This window comes from Haemorhous mexicanus, chromosome 8, assembly GCF_027477595.1.
Source record: "Haemorhous mexicanus isolate bHaeMex1 chromosome 8, bHaeMex1.pri, whole genome shotgun sequence".
NCBI classification, from domain to species: Eukaryota; Metazoa; Chordata; class Aves; order Passeriformes; family Fringillidae; genus Haemorhous; species Haemorhous mexicanus.
This window is the reverse complement of record NC_082348.1, coordinates 21478005-21496391: the sequence shown is the minus strand read 5'-3', so window position 1 is coordinate 21496391 and position 18387 is coordinate 21478005. Positions and strand designations below refer to the sequence as shown.

The 18387-nt window shown below is 39.7% G+C and overlaps 1 long non-coding RNA gene across 1 annotated transcript; it reads left to right on the top strand.

The window, feature by feature from the left end:
• Positions 1 to 8134: 8134 nt before the first annotated feature.
• Positions 8135 to 17004, top strand: LOC132330264 (uncharacterized). Its single transcript, XR_009487255.1, has 3 exons — positions 8135 to 8265; positions 13804 to 13936; positions 16892 to 17004. It is a non-coding gene; the product is annotated as an uncharacterized LOC132330264 (long non-coding RNA).
• The last annotated feature ends 1383 nt before the right edge of the window (positions 17005 to 18387 follow it).

The following is an 18387-nucleotide window of genomic DNA, read 5'->3' as shown; positions in this document are numbered from 1 at the left end:
GCATGGCTGTGGGCAATTCTCCAGTCTCTGTGGTTTGGATTCTCCCTCCAAGCACCGAGCCCATCTTTGCAAAGCCCACTGACACCCCTCCTTTGGACTCAGTTATTCTCAGTGCTTGGCAGGAGCGTGGGCATGGCTGCTCTGTCCCAGCACACTGGCTCTCGAGGATGAGCTAAGATGAAGGGGAAACAGCTGACAGGATCAGGTGAGCCAGTTTCCTTTCCTGTTTGAGGTGACCACAGACCATGGAGGTGAGCAAGGAGTAGCACAACTTGCATTCAGACAGCGTGGGTTTTGCTGCACTCTGCAGGCAGAAAAACTATATGGAATTGTTCCTAAAAATTCTATAAAAATGTTATAATTACACCAGAGAGTAAAGGAGATTTCTGAACAATTGTGAAGTACCTGTCATACAAATATCTGCCATGGACTTCTTTGAAATGTCACACTTCACATTGGAGTTGAAATGGGTTGTGTTTCTCCCTTGTTATTTTTATATGGCACTGATGGGAAGGAGTGTCATTAAGATTTCAGGGTAGCACTGAAGAGCTTTGTTCAACTCCATCCAAGAGCCTGTGTCGAAGAGCAAAGCAGCACTGGCAGAGAAAGCTCCTGAAAGCTGCTGCTGGTGAGTGGAAGGGCAGCATGGGTGGAGCTGGGCTGGGAGGTGCTGGAAGCAGTTGGTGATCAGGCAGGATGCAGAGATTGATTTGCTCTAAGTGCTGTGGCTGAAGCAATTGCTTTTGGAAAGCAAGAGGAAGAATTACTGGTGAGACATCAGGGGCTGTTATTGACAGATTGGGAGCTTTCCAGTCACAGAATGAGGGGCACTGAAGTATTTGGGGAGAAAGAGTGAGCCCACCACAGAGAAAATTCAATGCATTGATGTTGTTTCTGATTATGAAGATGTAGAAATGCATCTTGAAGAGCTGAGAGAGGTGTTGACAAACTGTTGCTGCATCCTCCAAACTTACATTTGTCTTTGTTCCCTGCTTTGGCCTTTTCCTCTACCACCATTCCCAGCTACCACTGCAGTTCAGTGTCATTGTCACTTAGCTCTGAAGTCTGGGTAATTTAGGAACATGGGTTCTGCTATACCAGCAAAGGTCTTCCTCTCATTTCCATGCTCAGGCATATTTTTCTGCTGTGATAGAACTGTTGCAGATTCCCGGTCCTTGCTGGTAGAGAACACTGGCCCAGGGCAGTCAGGTACACTCCAATAAAGCAGTGTACTTGAGCTCAGGTATTCCCCCTTGATTTCTGAGTTCTGACACCAACTGCTGGTAGCTCTGTCCTGGCCTACACTCTCCACAACTCCAGTTCCTCATCTGTAATGCATTGCCCATGCTGTTTTGATATGATATTGGCTAGACATAAGTTTTTGCCTCAGTGGTTATTCAAGTCTGAGCACCAGAGTAAAATAACTCAGTTGTTAGGGATTGCAACATCCCTCCAGTTGTGCTGGCCCCTTAATGTCCCCATTTGCATTGCTAAATAATTTGAGCATTGATAAGAGAGAGTAGTTATTGATTGGAATAGACAGTAATAATGCTGTCCTCACTGTATCTATTTAATTGGTAGGTTATTTCTGCTATTTTAGTTTCCCAAGTTTATGTGTAGAAAGATGCTGTTGACTCCATATATCCAGCTGAAGATTTGATTTATTGTGAAATAATTTCTAGAATAATTTCTAGAATATCATAGTGGCAATCTCTTCAGGTCACCTACTCTGTCACCCTCAAGCTCTCTTTCAGTATCTGTATGGAACTATTTTGACCTTCTTTTGCTTTAAAATAATCTCTAGTTAATTGCAATTCATTTTCCCCCGTAATATTCTTCAAGCTTTTGCAGTTTGTGCAGATCTCCAGAGCCAGAATTCTCCCTGCAGCCAAAAGCCTGGAGCACGTTCATTATTTCTGTGCTGAAAGCACTTCACTAATTTTGCTGTGTTGCAGCAGGGAACCTTTAAGTTTATTTGCTTTTGTACCTGGCTTTGTACAGTTGTGTTCATTCATAAATGTGGAAACTCACTTCTCTTACTTCCTAAAGTGTACATATAATTCTTCCACTGGAAACTGTGCAAACTGCCTGGATATTTTTACCTCTTTAAGGAAACTACCTCCCTTAAACACACTGCTCTCATATGATAGATTCTCTAGGGCTGTTACTGCTCTTTACTCTTGTGCTTAGCTTTGAAGAAAAATTGCTTCAAGTCAATGGGTCAGACTGTTTGGATTGGCAGAGCTCTGTCAAGTACAAATAGCAGTGATCCTGAGGAAATCCTTGCCACAGAATATCCTGAACACCAAAATTGTTAATGAGATTTTAAAGTGATTAGATAAACTCATAGATCTTTGAGCTATTTGGTAAAAATTAAATAAACTGGTCCTGAGAAAACATTCAATACAGCCAGTCCATAAACATCTGGTTACTGGAAATTAGGTTAATATAGCTGAGGAGAAATTACTCTGCACACATCTTAGGTTTTTTACTTGCTCCCTAAATAGCCAGAGCTGTTGGAGAGGAAGTACAGATGCAGGAGGAGATCTGTCCTAACCCACTTTATACTTTCAGGCAATGTTTGTGGCCTTTGCATTCTTGTAAGATCATATTTACAAACAGGCTAATCAAAGAGACATGAAAACAGACCCCCAAAAAGTACAAGAGTTGCTACACTAATATGTCCTGTGTGAGCATGGGCAGTTGAGTTACTGAGCAGAGTCTCACTAATAGACCTGGCTCCCAGTCATGACAGGATCTCCCATCAGGAACCAGTTCAAAGGTCCCCAGGAAAGGAGAGACTTTGCTCCTCAGAGCTACAGTAATCTAACCCATCAGCATAGGGGAAGAATCTGGCTGTGCCCTTTCAGCTCACTTTAATCACAGACAGACCCAACCATCCACTATTGCTTTTTCATAATCTGCTTTAATTGTCATTGATTTGTACGTTCAGGATGTGCCCTGAGCTAACTGAAGCATTTTGTCTGTGTTTGTGGCTGACTGCCTGGGCTGCAGCCCTCAAACTGCTCTCCTTGGGGTCCCTGAGGAAACCTTTTTCTGGACAACACCTCTGTGTTGTCCAGGCAGGGTCTTGCTTGCCATGCAAGGATTACCTGAGGCAAGTCCCTTCTGCACAGGTTTAATTGTCACATTGCTGCCCTCTTCCTGGCTTCCACTCCTCACAGTCATCCCCACTTAAAACAATGAACTAACATATTTTAACAAGACAAACTGGCAAACAGATATTTAATCAATTATGCAGGAAAAATTTATCACTGAGAACAATCTGGATAACCACAACCCACAAAAATCACATTTAACAAAAAGGGCATGGTTGCAATGAAAGAAATAGTGTTTAATTATTTGAACTCTGCCAAGTGACTACTCCAGTGGAGACCCTGATGTGATCAAGAAACCATTTAACACATGCAGGTATCTTTCACCTTGAAACTTACCATTTTAATTTACAGTTAATCTTCTGGGCATTCCAATAATACCCAGTCTGGTTTTTAGTAATAAAGTTGCTGTGTTTTAAACATGATTCGGTACTTTGCTGATTAATAAATGAGGTAAGCTAACTGGACAAAATTTCCATGAAAAGGAAGGATGGGTCAAAAGGACAGAAAGGATGGTTTCTTCTAAATGTCACGTGTCATGGTGAGCAGGCACATGGTGGGCTCAATGATCATACTTCTACCACCTGGAAGGAAGTGTCATTGTCCCTGCTACTTCTTTAGTAAGGACGCTGTGCCTTGCACAACACAGGCAGCCTGCAGCAAAGATCCAAAGCAGACAAGAAGATGGGTGGTTTAGTTTAGTTGAGTGAAATGATTAGGATTCAGTTTGAGTAAGCTGAGGTGCTGCTGGGAATTTTGATGTGACCTCCTCATTTTGATCACCTACAGTGCCACCCCTGTGGTGACAGACAATTCTCTGCTTGGGGCAGCTGGGAAGGAATGGGCTGGTTTGTGTCTCCACGTGGAGAGCTGGGCTTTAGATATGAGGCAGAGGTTCAAGAGAGGGAGTCATTATATCAGCAAGTGGGAGCAAGGGTAACCCCCATCTCAAGAGGGTCTGTGACTGCCACAGGCATCTCCTGCTGAGAAACAGAGCTGGAACAGCCTGGGGGTCTGGAGCATCACCGTCTGTGGCACCAGAAAATCCTAGTAAATATTTCAGATTACTTACCAAAAGTCCTCAGCAAATATTAAATAATGCAGCTTGATCTTATGTCTGCCAGTAATGGCAACATAACAAAATAAAGGAAACACTAAGAAAACTGTTTTAGTTACTCTCAATGATGAAGAAATAAAAAAGTACAGAATACACTATGTCTTTTTAGATTAGTAGAAAAATATTTTTTATTTCACTTGTACAGACAAAATTGAAATATTGGAGGGGGAAATTTACAGCACCAGGCACAGAAAAAAAAAGTAGAATTGGCTGTGTAGAAGTTTTTCTTAGGAGAATATTCCTTTAAAAGAGATAGAATCATCTCTTGAGAACGATCAAGAGCAGTAACTTTCAATATTTTGTAATTTTTAAAAGTCCTTATCACCTGACAGAATTGTGGCCATTCAGGATGGGAGTATAGCTTGCTGATAAAAGAGCTTGCTTGTCTTTGCTGCCTCTTGCAGGTCTTTACAAAGTCTCTGGATTCTCAGAGGTTACCAGAAGCTGTTTAGCCATTGTTGTAGCTAAATGCAGTGCAGCCTCAGTTGCAGGGGAGTGGGATTCTGAGCATGCTTTAAGCCTCTCCCATGTGATTTTATAACTGAACTTTGTTGTATCTTCTTAGTACCACAAAATATTGGCGGCAGCAGCAGCAGCAACAAAATCCTACCAAATTTGTGTGGTCCAAATCCTTGTGGCTGCAGAAAATCCTGCAGGAAAGGATAAGGATACTCCACTAGAGTAAACTCCTGACTAGATTTGGAGACTTCTCGCAGCTGCTTGTGTTTTAAACTGGGAGGAGACTTGGCAAATGGTAAGTTCTCTCTTTCCAATACCTTTCAGGATGAGGCTTTGTGGGAGTTCTCCAACAGGGAAAAAGAAGATGATAGAGGCTATTTAAGCTGCTTTTATTTTCCCATGAAATGCTAAAGGCACAGGGTTTGCTAAGTAATATCTTCATGCCTCAGACACTTACCTACATCTTTGCATTCTGCTTTGAAACACCATGGTGGTGTACAAAGGCAAATCCATAACCTTGGCAGATAGAGCTGCCCAAGAACTGAAAAAATGTTGCTTAAAAACGTCCTTTTTATTTTGTCCAATGATGCAATCAATATTTTTTAATATCTCTAAGAATGACTTCATAGACCTCAAAAGCACTACTCCAATGAGCCTAAGGGGAAAACAACATTACTTTGCAAAGCATTTTCTCTGATTGTTTATTCAAAGTACTGCTGTGGCTGTGGTGTAAGCACAAAGAATTTGGCAATTCAGAAGTTTTGTTTGAATCTACTGACATTGTCATCCCACTGTCATGGGTAGCCTGCCAAGGAGAGTAATTCAGACTTTCTTAGGAGGAACTATGTAGTCACAGATAATCCTCAGTGTATAAAACATTTTTAAAGTGTCTATATTTGTTCTGTACATTAAGTTTATTTTGAAGATACAGAGTCATTTCTGCAAGCCAAACTAGACACATGACCCCAAGTCACCTGGGCTTTACTTAGGTTGTACTTGCTTGTACCAGGATAAATTCTGGTTCTCTATGTTCCAGAGGAAGTTAGAACTGTGAAAAAAGATGCAGATGCCCAAAATTGCTTAAATTTCTAGCTACTAAGGTTCTTCAGGTGCAGTGTCAAACCATGCCAATATCACTTGATCCAGCTCCACTGAGATAATTTGAAAGTTACTGTTTCTGTATTGGTCCAAATCTGTGGGATGTCAGGGGACCCAAAAAAAAGCAAAACCCAAAACACCACCACCACCTCAAAATATCCAGGTATCTCAACTTTTAAACTTAACTACCCTTAACTCCTGGAGCACCATCTGTGGATGAAGAAGAGGGTTTCCCTTGTAGCCAGGAAAGTAAGAATAATTCCAAAGAATCTCTTTGGAGAAATTTCAAATCAGTTACAGAAAATAAAGGGTGTTCGTTGGACTGGAACACCACAGGAGCTTCATCTGCACGTTCCAAGGCAGGATTTGTATCCTAATCTGCATCTGTCCATCAGTATAGCCTGGACAATTCAGAGCATTAATTTGCTTTGAAGGAGAACTTATGAAATGTATATGCTGCTTTGGCATGCAGTTTTCTGAGTGGGTATTCTCAGTGTACCCTCTCCCATGAAAGTTATTGATAACACCCAAAAAGAGATTGCATTCCTTTGAAATGTAATTGAATTTTTTGAGTTCCTAAACACTTATAGCATGCAAAACTTTCAATATGTTGTTTGTAGGTGACCATCAGATCAGAGGTGCCATAACTCCTTTTCTGTCCAGAAAAGCTTGTTGGCTTTTGCAGCATGCCATCAACAGGAATATAGAGTATCTGCAACAAATTATTTTGTAAACAAGCAGCAAATCAGGAATTATTTCCTTGTGTTATAGTACAATAACTTCCAATAATGAATGTATTCAAGAAGGCAGTTGTCTGTTTACAGATACTTCATGAACTGAAAAAGTGTTAAACCGTATTTTTATGAAATATTAATGTACTACAGCATCTGACTTTTCTATGTCATTGCACTGTTTTGAATATAATTTAGAGTTATGTGAGAAATAATGGAAACAATATATTAATTCCAAATTCTATAGGCCTATTCTGTACCAGGGAAAACACATTAATGGTTCCCTGCCATATGGATAAAAATAGAGCTATCCCCTCCCTGTTCTTTTTTATTGTAAATTAAAAACCAGGATAAGAAAAGATGTTGGAAGAGCCCACAGGAAAGATCTCTCACATCATCAGGTTACAGATTCGAAGTGGGGCATCTGACATTTTCAAGAGATTCCTCTGGTCTCTTATCTTGGGTTTATAGGCTGGCCTTCCATGTCCCTTGAGTACAGCTTGAGTCTTTCTTTCATGCAAAAATCACAGATGGGTCTGCTTTTTACAGAGGCATCCATCCTGAAATTCATGCATGTAAGCTTTTGATTTACAAGTGAAAAATAAATTCACTTGTAAGCATGTAGTTGTACATTTGCCTTTGTAAGAATCTGCTCTAGAGGTTTCACTTAGCATGGTGACCATTTTAAGCTGTGTGTAATTAATCTGCCTTGGAAATTATTTGTTTATTTATTACATAAGTATGCCTTTTAATAAAACTACTTTGTGAAAACCTAATTGCTACTATAGTAATATAGCATAACAGTTCCTCACATAAATACATGATTATTATGTACAGTCGCTTATCTGTGAACGAGCTCTGCTACTACTTTCCTTAATTAACGATACAAAGGGCTCCTTCATCTTTGCATATTCCCTAGCTAGGACATTGATACTCATTATTTCCTAAGTCCAAACACTGAAACTGTGTCAAGAATGCATCTATCACCAGATGGGTACTTATAGTCAGCGGAATTTTCCACTGCGTCAGCAAATTCAGCAATTTGCAATTTCTGTATGTCTGACGTGCTTTTATTGGTGAAGATCACTTTCAAATACCAAGATCATGAGACTGATTCCTTGGTTAGTCTCTTCAGCAGTCGAATGTAATGATAGTAATTAACAGCCTGTGATTAGGAGCCACTCCAGAAACTCTTTGAATGTTAATTTGCTTCCACTAATATGCAGCACTTCTGTGTAATGAGATCTATGCTATAGGTTCATGTGAAATCAAATTATTTTCCAGCATTTAATCATACAAATGATTCTCAGTTAATCACTTGAACAGTAAACCTCAATGTTCTAATATGTGACATTTTTCATTTGATGTATTACAAAGCTGGGTGATGGTATGGTGAATCAAGTACCATTTCTTCAAAAGAGGTGAAGAACACACCATGTGGATCACATAGTAACCAAGGCAATCCCATCATTTTGAAGCAAGGCATTTTCAACCTTTCCTTTATCCTTCACTTTTTGGCTCTTTATTCTCTCACTATCCTTGGGGTGCTTTTCTGTATGACACCTGGAGAGTACCCCTGAATTGCATTTCCTCTTTTTCACACTGCAGATTCCCAGGAAAACTGAGCCAGTTGCACTTCAGTGCCCTTGAAGAGGGTTGTAAGGAAGCAAGGCAGAATGAGCTCACCTTGCCAGTGGACAAGAGAGACCATGAAAAAACCACAGTGGAATTAGGTATTAGCCATGTGAGTTGCTGAACTCCTTTTTGTGCTTTACATCTGCAAAGGCAAACCATACTGTTGAGAATAACCAAATTATTCCTTAGGTGAAGGAGTCAAACACATCTGAAAAAAAAATATGCTCATTACCTAAGTGTAAACTTGAGAGAAAAGGCTTTCTCTCATCTCCTGGCTTTTTGTGCAAACACACATTGTGAGCAGTGACACTACAGATCTGGGACTGCTTGCTTTCTTCTTCTAGAAATCTTTACTAACCAGAGCCCCCTGCATCAGCATCATCCCACCATGGGCCCTGAGGCCATACCCTTCTCACTTCAATTCTGTTGTCTAGTTCAATTCAAAACTGGGAGAAAGGAATAAAAGAAGATTATTTGAGAGAGATGTTTTGAGGTTATTTTTCATTTACTTTTTAAAATTCAAGTTTTCAATATGAAAGCACTTGCTGGTTTGTCCCTCCCCATGCTGGATATTTTCTCTTCTAGCAACTTTACTCTAGGCATCTTTTTATTAAGATCTTTCTCATGACAATAAAACAGTTCTTCACCTTGAAGAACTGCAGCAAAATCCAGTCCTGGAGTGAGTATAATAAAAAACAACTTTAGCTGCAGTTGAAGTGTGCATTAGTCCTAAATGCCTTAAGAAATCTTCTGAATTTGTTGTAATTTGACTGTTGGACAAAATTTTCCCTCTTGGAACTTAGAGGTAAAAGCAAATCATATGGCAACTACACAGTCTCTTTTACTACTCCCAGCACTCTTGGTGTTGCACAGGAAACCCCACCTGACACTTCTTGCAGTGTCTGATGCCCTGTTGGGGATACAGTGAGTGGAGCTCACATATCTGATTCTGCAAGCTGGCACCTGCCAGTAAGGACAGGTTTGCAGCTTTTTTTAGCACTGTTCACCCAACACAATAAAGAGGGAATTTTGAAAGTCAGCATTTCTGAGGATAGGTAGAATGAAGGGGAATGGTTCTAATCTAATTGTAAATGCCCTGTTTTAAAAACACTTCTTGTCAATAAATCTTTCCATTAACAGATATTCTGGCAGCCTGCAGCACAGTCAAATCAGGAGTCCAGCTCCAGTTATGATATTATAGTTCCATTATTCAGTGCATAAAAAAATGTAGACAGTTACATTGAATTGGCTGATTTAAAAATGTGTTCAGTCTTCAGAAGCTTGTTTTGGTAAAAGTAGTGAGAATTTCTCAGACTGTGATGGATTTTCACCATTCTGCCTCATACATTGCACTAAACACCTAAAAAAGGGCCTGTTCAGAAACCTATCTACAGACTGAGCTGTAGGGGTTGAGAGTAGGAGATTTTGAGCTACAATTATGTTTTTGCTGCCAAGTTGCTGTGTGTGCTTAAGCAGCTCATTTTCCAGCTATACAGTGAAGGAAATAATGCTTCTCCATCCCAGAGATTAATAATGGTAATTCATAACTAGTTAATATTTTTAAGCATTTGGAATTGCCTACAAAAATGTAAGCAGAATCCTTCTCCCCACTATATTGTATCTATCACTACAAACTCAGACATGGAAGTTGAGCTGAGTTCTCTTTCTAACAGCTTTGGTGTTGACTTTTTGGTTGCTGTCCTGTTTTCTTCAAACTGCTGTCAGTCTGAGGCAAGTTAAGGGGTATTCTTAGCTTGCTATTTCCTGGCTGCTCCCATGTCCCCCAGCCCTGAATCTGCCTCCATTCTCTAATGTTGGACCTCTGCAGAGAATTGTGACCCCTCTGGACATTGAGAACTGGTACCATGGATGGCTAATTAAGACAAGGTCTGACTGATTGGGCCACACTCAGGTGACTTGGTGTTAAGTCTAACTCTTTAAAAAAACCCCAAACCAGTTTGTGAGGTAGGTTATCTCATACACTTTTCACTTCTTTCTTATTTTAATTTATTTCTTCTGCTCAAAATCTTTTTATTAGAAGCAAGAAGCTCCATCTACTTGTGGCAGCTTTCCTCCAATGCTATCATGAGATTCACTAGTGATCTTCTATAAATGCCAGCCAAAATCTATCTGCAAGAACATCTGCTCAACAGTGCAAACCTGATGTAATTACCAACCATCATCTTTTATCCTCCTGCTGGGGCAACTGCTCCAAACATGACTTTTTGCCCTGAACTAAAAAGAAACTTGCTGTTATGTACAAAACCTGCCACAGAAAACTAACATGGCTTATACACAAATTCTAATGGAATCTTTCAGCTACAAGAGATAACAAATTCCCAAGCAGCATGAATCCTGTGGAAATACTTACACTTTTTTCATGTTCTTATTAGCTGCATCTGCTTCATACATTGTTGTTCTGCGAGATAATTTTTAAGGAGTGGCAATAATTATACAAAAGAACTCTTTTCAAGAAATATATCATCACAAAAATGATGTTGCAGATGCTCAAACTTGACTGTAATGAAGTGATAACAGGATGTCACTTATGTGTGTGTGTAAACAAGTGATAGATAAGAGGAGATGGATATTCTGTACATAGAAACAATAAGTGTATACTGTATTTGTTTGCAGGAAAAACACAAATTCCCACCCTATATTGTACTAATGCCAGACAAATGTTGCAGAAATCTTTGATATACAGCCCATACCTGTCAGCAGCTTTTTTGTGACTATGTACTGATACCTTCCTCTGTGGGAATTGTTTCCAACATTGCAAATCTCCAAGGACTTTCAATTAATTACAGTCTTCTCTCTCAAGCAATTGCATAGAGAACTGCTTTTATTTTCCTTGAGCTGTAGAACTGACTTCCAGAAGGGCCATCTACCTTGGTGCTCAGTTTCACATACAGAGTCTCTGGCTGACTTCAGTCAGTGAAAGTGTAATGTGCATCCTAAGTGTTGATAACCCCAGCACAGGAGATGTTACAATTACAGGGTCATACATTTCTCAAACAACTTTGGTTTTACTTCATTCCTTGGATAGAACATCCAGTTTTGACTGCACCTTGCATAACCTTGTACCTCAGGTATCACCTCACCTACAGTTGGCCAGTTATACTGTTAAAAAATGCAGGGAAACCTGGGCTGCTGAAATACAATCAGAAGGACCCAGCAAACCAACATTATTTGATGTGCAAATGCAACATGCACAGGATGAGGTTTCCACTGCATTTCTAAATAAACACATTTCTACAAACCCCAGCTTAACTTCTGGCAGAGCATCATGTCAGCATTGCCTTCCTGTCTAAGAATATGTGCCTGTGGGACTCAAGGCAAGAGCTCCTATTTCAGCAACCTCTCTGCTTCTAATCCTTTATGACTTTCAGACTTGTATTCTGGTTCCTGGAGATTTTGATCATCCCTTAGACCTTTGATGGGATGATGTCTGCATAGCTGCAGCAGGTAGGGTTGTGCTAAAATGGGTTATTTTCATTGATTTAGCAATGTCCCAGACACACAAGTGGGGATTCCTTCTCAGAGGTAGCAGAGGCAGGTAAAAATTGGCACTAAGAGGCATTGCTTGTGATATATATGTATTTCCATGCAGAATGGTGGAGTTTGCCCATTCTCTGCTATTTTCTGATCTCGAGTAACTCCTAATCAACCAGTTTTCAGTACTGAGGACCACAGGCCTGCTCTGGGCTGCACCAGCAAAAAACTTCTGTCAGTGATGGTGACTTAATTATATACTTCAAAGACATCTACAGCGGCATTTATTCACCTCTTCACGCAGTTGCCCCAGACTTTTTGTTAAACCTGTTGATATTTTTATTTCTCTGCATAGCCTTCCTATTGCTGCATGTCTGTAGTTTATCATCTGAGGAAAGAAGCAATTGCAATGACAGAACTAGACCTTGTTATGCTATGAGTAATATTACATACAGTCCAGCACTTCTGGAGGGAATCTTGAATGCTGGTGCTTTATATACATGATAAACAAGGGGAATTTGGTTTGTATTTGAGATAATTTATGGTATAGGCTGCTTCATGTGTAGCTGCTGCTGTGCTGTTCTTTCACGCCAAGATTCATTACCCTTAATGGGTTGGCTAACATCTCTGGGACTCCTCTGAAGGTCTGTTAAAGAGCCCTAAAAGAAAAGGATACAGATTTTAGCTTCACATGCTTTTCATAAATGTTTTAGACATTTGGAACATGCCATTAAAATTTTTCAAAAGGAACAGAAGGAAAGCACAGTACTAAGTATTTTCTTCTTCCTACTCATTTTTGAGTAATTAATTTTGGATAATGAATTTTCTGCTTATTGAAGCATATTTTGCCTGTTGTTCTTGGCCTGTTGATTAACAAAGAACTGGGTTATCGTATTGCTCAGTAGAGGAAGCATTGAGTAGCACTCAACATCTCTTCCATGTGAATCTGCCTCCCTAAAACTGTGGTTTGTGCAAACCAGATCCTCTCTTAACAGCTAATCAAACTCTTTGGAACACTGAGATAGGTTTCAGGCAATTCTTCACTGCTTACTTAAATGCCCTTTTCATCCACTTTGACAATATACTATTGTAAAAATGCTAATTATATTTCTTACCATTTTCATCTGAAAGAGTAAATAGCATTAGAAAGGTGTGCATGGTGTATTTCCCCAAGGCTGAGGCCAGGAATTACTGGAAATACAAAATCAAGTTCTACTCCTACAAAATTTCCAGACCAATTTTATTTAGATACACTAAGTTGCAATTTACAGATTTTTATATTAAAAAGCTATTTCAGCTGCAATGTACGAGATTTGGATTTTACTAAAAGAACACAAAAAGGTACATTTCAAAATTAATTATGCATGCTTGTAAGTATGTGTAAGTGAACACCCTTAAAATCTATACACAGATTAGATGTATAGAGTAACATTCAATAGTATTTTACAAAGCAATAAAAGTACTTGTAGATTCTCATGAAAAACATCAATATATTTTAGCTTTAATAATGACAATGTTTAATAAATGAGATCCAGTTATCAGCTTCCTGGATACTGCAACATAAAATCTTTTCTTGTATATCTGTGCATTTAATCTTTATTTTTTACCGGTTTTCTCAATTTGTTTTTATTATATCTCCAATTTTTTGTGTTTGATTTTATTTTTGTTTATTTGCTTTTCATTGTTTTTTTACAATAGACCTTGGAAAATTGTTTTACTTATTTTCTTTGAATTTCAGGATGAGTAGTTTAATGCAGAAAGGTTATGAGCACGTCTGGCAGAAAAATGGGTGTAGCTTGTTTCGGTGATTTTTGCATAGAGTACAACATAATTATTTTTATATCTCTTGGCTTAAAAAGAATCTTGCAATCTACAGTCCTTGAGAGCTGTTGTCTTGGTATATTCCTGTATTTATTCTGAAAATGCAAACAGTGCCAACAGATATAAAATAATCTGGTTTATTTCACTGAATTCTCTCTTACTTATACCAGACTACTAGCTTTTACCTACTACTTAACATCAAATGGTGACACAGCACTTAAAGGAAAAATTTATTTTTCAGAGATGAGGTTGTTTTTTTCTCCAGGCTCCATGGGGTACAGCTGCCCTAGAAGTGAGTATCACTGATTCTGTGTGCCTTTTATGTGACCTTCAGATTAGCACAGAAGTTATTCCCCATTGCTGCAATCACCACCTTTGAAGAAACTCCCCGTTTTCCATTCCTTCTCCTCTGAGCTGTGAAGAGGAGCTCACAGCTCCAGAGTGGCCAGACATCTGCATGTGGTTATGTAAGTACAAAGTATTTGGAGCGAATGTTGCAGTGTGGGATTGGTGGTGGGGTTTAAAATGTACCCAGGTGCTGAAGCAGGAGGTGTTTGTTACTGCCCGTTTAGCAAAGCTCCGGCAGGACCCCTGTCGACCTTCTGTGTGTGACAGTGGGAGCAGCCCTGCTGTAAATGAGGATCGGCCTCTTCAATTGTTTTTTCCCTTCTTGCCTTGGTGCTGTATTTGGGAGCATGCATTAAGTTAAATCTTGTATTGGCTCGCTCAGCTGGTGTCACTCTGCCTCCCCAGAGCCAGAAGGACAAGCGGACAGGTCGTTTTCTGCTTTATTAAGAGATTTGAAGGTCAGAGCATCAAAATGGTAATTTCAATCAGAGCCAGTCTGGTTGCTCAGCAGACTAGCAGAGCTACTGTAGGTTGCAGAACTTAATGCATGCAGAGACTGTGATCTAATTCTGAGCACTGCTTCTTGGGTCAGATCTGGTTGAGTCAAATCGTGATGCACCACCCCATCGGGTCGTTCCTGAGAGGCTGCCTCCCACCTAGGTGTCAGCAAATAAAATACAAAGAAGAAAGGAAATCCAGACCTTGCTTTGCTGAACAAGCACAAATTCCCGCTTTAAGGATTAGCACTTAGAAAATTATCCACTGTTCCCTTTAGTGTAATCTCAGCAGACATACTAAATTCAGTGTCAAAGCCTTTGCAGGTACTGTCAAATACCAGACATAGGCACTCCTTGTAAATGGATGGGAGTAGAAAGCAGGGACTGGAAGAAAGAGAACAGATTAATTTCCTATTGTCTCTCAATTAATCCTGGTAGTGCCAAATGGTATAATGTTAACTACAACAGGAGATATTGTTAGGAAGTCACATTTTTATCCAAAAAGGAGAGAGGGATTGCAATGGCTTGTTTTCAGGTGTAAATAAAACACTTTTTCTTGACAGTATAATAACTAATGAGGATTTGTTGGGCCTTGAAGGAATAGCAGGTTTTTCCAAACAAATATACATGAATTTTTAGACCCTCACTACAGCCTTCCCTGTAGGTCTGTGCCCAGCCCCAGCACAGTAACAACAGCAGAAACAGCAATTATATAACAACTGTAAGTACCATTTTTCAGACACTGTGGGTACTGTATTAGGAAAAGAAAAAATCCCAAGCAAACAAATTAGGAAAATGAAAGTATAGCACAGCACTTAGTCACATAATTGTCTAATTTAAATCAGTGGGTTGACCCATTTTTGTGTAATTATGTGTGTTTTTAAGACATGCTTGACATGTCATGAGACTGTGTAATCTTATAAGTGCAGCTATTCATTTCCCTTACGTTTGCCCTACCTTTGGAAGAAGGAATGCTCCTGTTTTGCTGGTCATGGGTAGCTGGTGTACAAGGTGGGGACTTGTTAGCAGGACCTAGTGAGCACTGCAATAGGATGCACAGCCACAGAGTCTTAGTTAAAAAATAACTGCTTATTGCTGAAGAGATGGTAAATTACAGAAGTTGCTTCACTCCAGTGATACCACAGCAACCCTGCAGTAGACAATGAAAGTGGCAGGGTAAATGGCTTCTACCACCTTCCCTGTGCTCTGAAAAAGTTGAAACCACTGGAGGCCAGTGCAGGTAGGCATAATTACGAATGGGGAACTCTGGCAAAGACGGAGTGCAGGTGGTGGGAGAACAGTGGTAAAATGATGTGGTTTATGTTACTGGTGTCCCGTCTTTTATTTACTTTAGTCTGCTGGCAGGATGTTTGTCTGTAAACATTACCACAAAACACTTAAACAGGAATAAAAGTAACTTTTATTGAAGGAATTTAAAAGTAGTCTCTGGAAAACATGCAAGAAACACCATGTGGACTCCACATCTTCTTCAAAGTGGAGCGAACACAGCAGGGATCTGCTATTGTCACCAAAACCAAATCAAAATTGCACCATTTAATATTGATATAATTGAAAGTACAAATCCAGTTTGCTGCCTGAAAGTACCTCTAATGACAGCAAAAAATTCATCTTCTCAGTCTTGTAATAACATCAAATTAATCCTGTAGTTTCAGCATAAACCAGCAACATCAGGAAAAGAGGGTTTACCACATATTGCAAAATACAACTTTCCATTCTTTAAACTAATTAGAGAGGCAGCCAGTAGCACCACTATGGTTCTGCCAGGATTTCCACAATAAAACCCCCTTTTCAGGGCTTTATAACTTGGCTGTAAAAAATTAGCTTCAGGCTGAGGCTTGGCACAGTGGTTCACCCCAGCAGCAAATCAAGCTGTGCGTGTGGTTATGTGTGTGGTTTGTCGATTGTTTCCTAAATACAAATCTTAATTAATTTTGCCACTTCTTGGAAGACAATGATAAAATAAACAAAATTTTAAATAAACAAAGTTACATTATTTGGGAGGCTCTTGCAGCAAGTTGTTAAGAGCATGGAAGTTTGAGGTTCAAAGAGTACAGACTTGTGATGGTTTTTTGCTTGAAATTAAATCATCAAGGGAAGTTTGAAAGCAGGTTATTGCATTTGCATGACGAACTTATTTCACAGGGTGTGATTGACTGCATGAAAGCCACCAAGCAGCTTTGACAGAAAAATTCCACACGAAAGTAGCTCACATGAGGGCACATAGTCCTTGAAGCCCTTGGAACAGCTGTGCCAAAGGGAGGATCTGTGTCCCCTGAGTTGCAGGACTGTCCAGGCCACCAAATACTCATGTGGAGCAGCCATCAGTGCCCTTCTCCCCTTTGCATGTAGCAGTGACAATGCCAGTCGTTCCCAGAGATCAAACTGAGTAATCTCTTCCAGCTGTGGGTGGCAAACTGCTCTTTGTTGAATTTCCATATTATGGATGATCTCAGCACATTATTAGTTCATAAGTGTCCACGTAACTCATTATATTCACACATTTTGCAGTGAGCTGACTAGCATAAATAATCTTGACTGTAAGTATTTCTGTTTCAGCTTCACTGTAGTCTGTAAGAATGCCCAAGAAGTCATGTCACTGACGTGCACCTGGAAGTACTGCAGCATTGACAGAGAAGTGGAAGAATTTGAAAGCAAATGAGAAAGACTGGTAAGAGGAGCAAAGCTGACTAATTCTCTTTTCAGGGGAGTTTCTTAATTTTAATACAGTTGGATGTTATGTTCTTTTTCTTCAGCATTTTAAAAAGTTAATAATAGTTGATTGTTAAATAGGGAAAATAGGTTAAATAATAGGTAAAAAGATGCGAGCCTTGGAAGCTAAATTTGCTTCTGCCAAAGAAGCAAAGAAAAAGATTCTAAAAACACATAAGAGATGGAGAATGTCATCAATATGCAGTAACATGCTCTCCAAATCATTCTTCAATATAAGTGTCACGAGGAAAACTAACAATCCACATCCAGTATTCCTCGATCAATGAACAGTTGAAGATGAAAATTAATATTATAGAGTAGAATAACCAATTATAAGCCAATTCAAAAGTCTATTCATCATGGACTCATTTTTGCAATGGGTGGATGAGACTTGAAAGGGAGAGAAAGTGAGTGAGTAAGCAGCACTAAGGCAATTCACCAGATTCCCAAGCCCAGAGCTTTGTCACTTCCCCAAAACAGAGTTTATAGCTGATGAACAGCGAAATATTTGGGCTCAGCCCATCTCCACAACTACACAGAGTCAGCTAAGAGCTGCCTCTCATGCAGACATAGGCTCAAGTTCTCCATTAGATCAACAAAATTTTGTTCCAGCTTTAATTTTCTCCCAGAGTAGCTGCCAGGATATCCTTGAACACATAAACCCAATTAAGCCAACCTAAACTGATCATTAGGCTTTCAAGTATGTGTCTGCTGAAATTTTATAAGGCTGTAGTCTGTTTAAAGTTTCACCTCCTGCAGCCACTCGCAGTTGACCCTGTGAGTCCATTGAAATAACAGACAAAGACTCCTAAATTTCTGGGAGAGTCTTTGAGTTGTCTCAGAATTAGAGAAGCTGCCCAGATCACTGTGGTTCACAGGAGAATTGATCCAAATATCTGCTTTACTCCTTCCAGCTGCTGAGGTGGCCCCCAGTCAGAACAGCTGTTGTGACTCTGATCTGACCTACACCTGTGGGCAACCCAGGAATGTGCAAGTGGAAAAGTACATGAAGTAGATGTAGGAGATATGTATGTGCTTCTTCAGGAACCATTTGTCACCTTGTGGACTGGTTTAAATTTTCTGATTTATTCTCCCTTTGCAAAAATGATCATGATCAGGTTGTGACCATGGAGATTTCATTCAGCAAGCACTAGTACCCAGTGGAAAGTAAACAAAACCTAGTGCTTAGTGTCCCACTTCACCTCCCCACCTCAGTTCCAGCTTATACAGGACTCACCTTCACAAAAAAACCTCTAGCTCTCCAGAACATCTGGTTGAGTAACCAATAACACCAAATAAAATGAATTTGTTCAAGGAAGAGGGTATGCATGGCTCCCTAATTT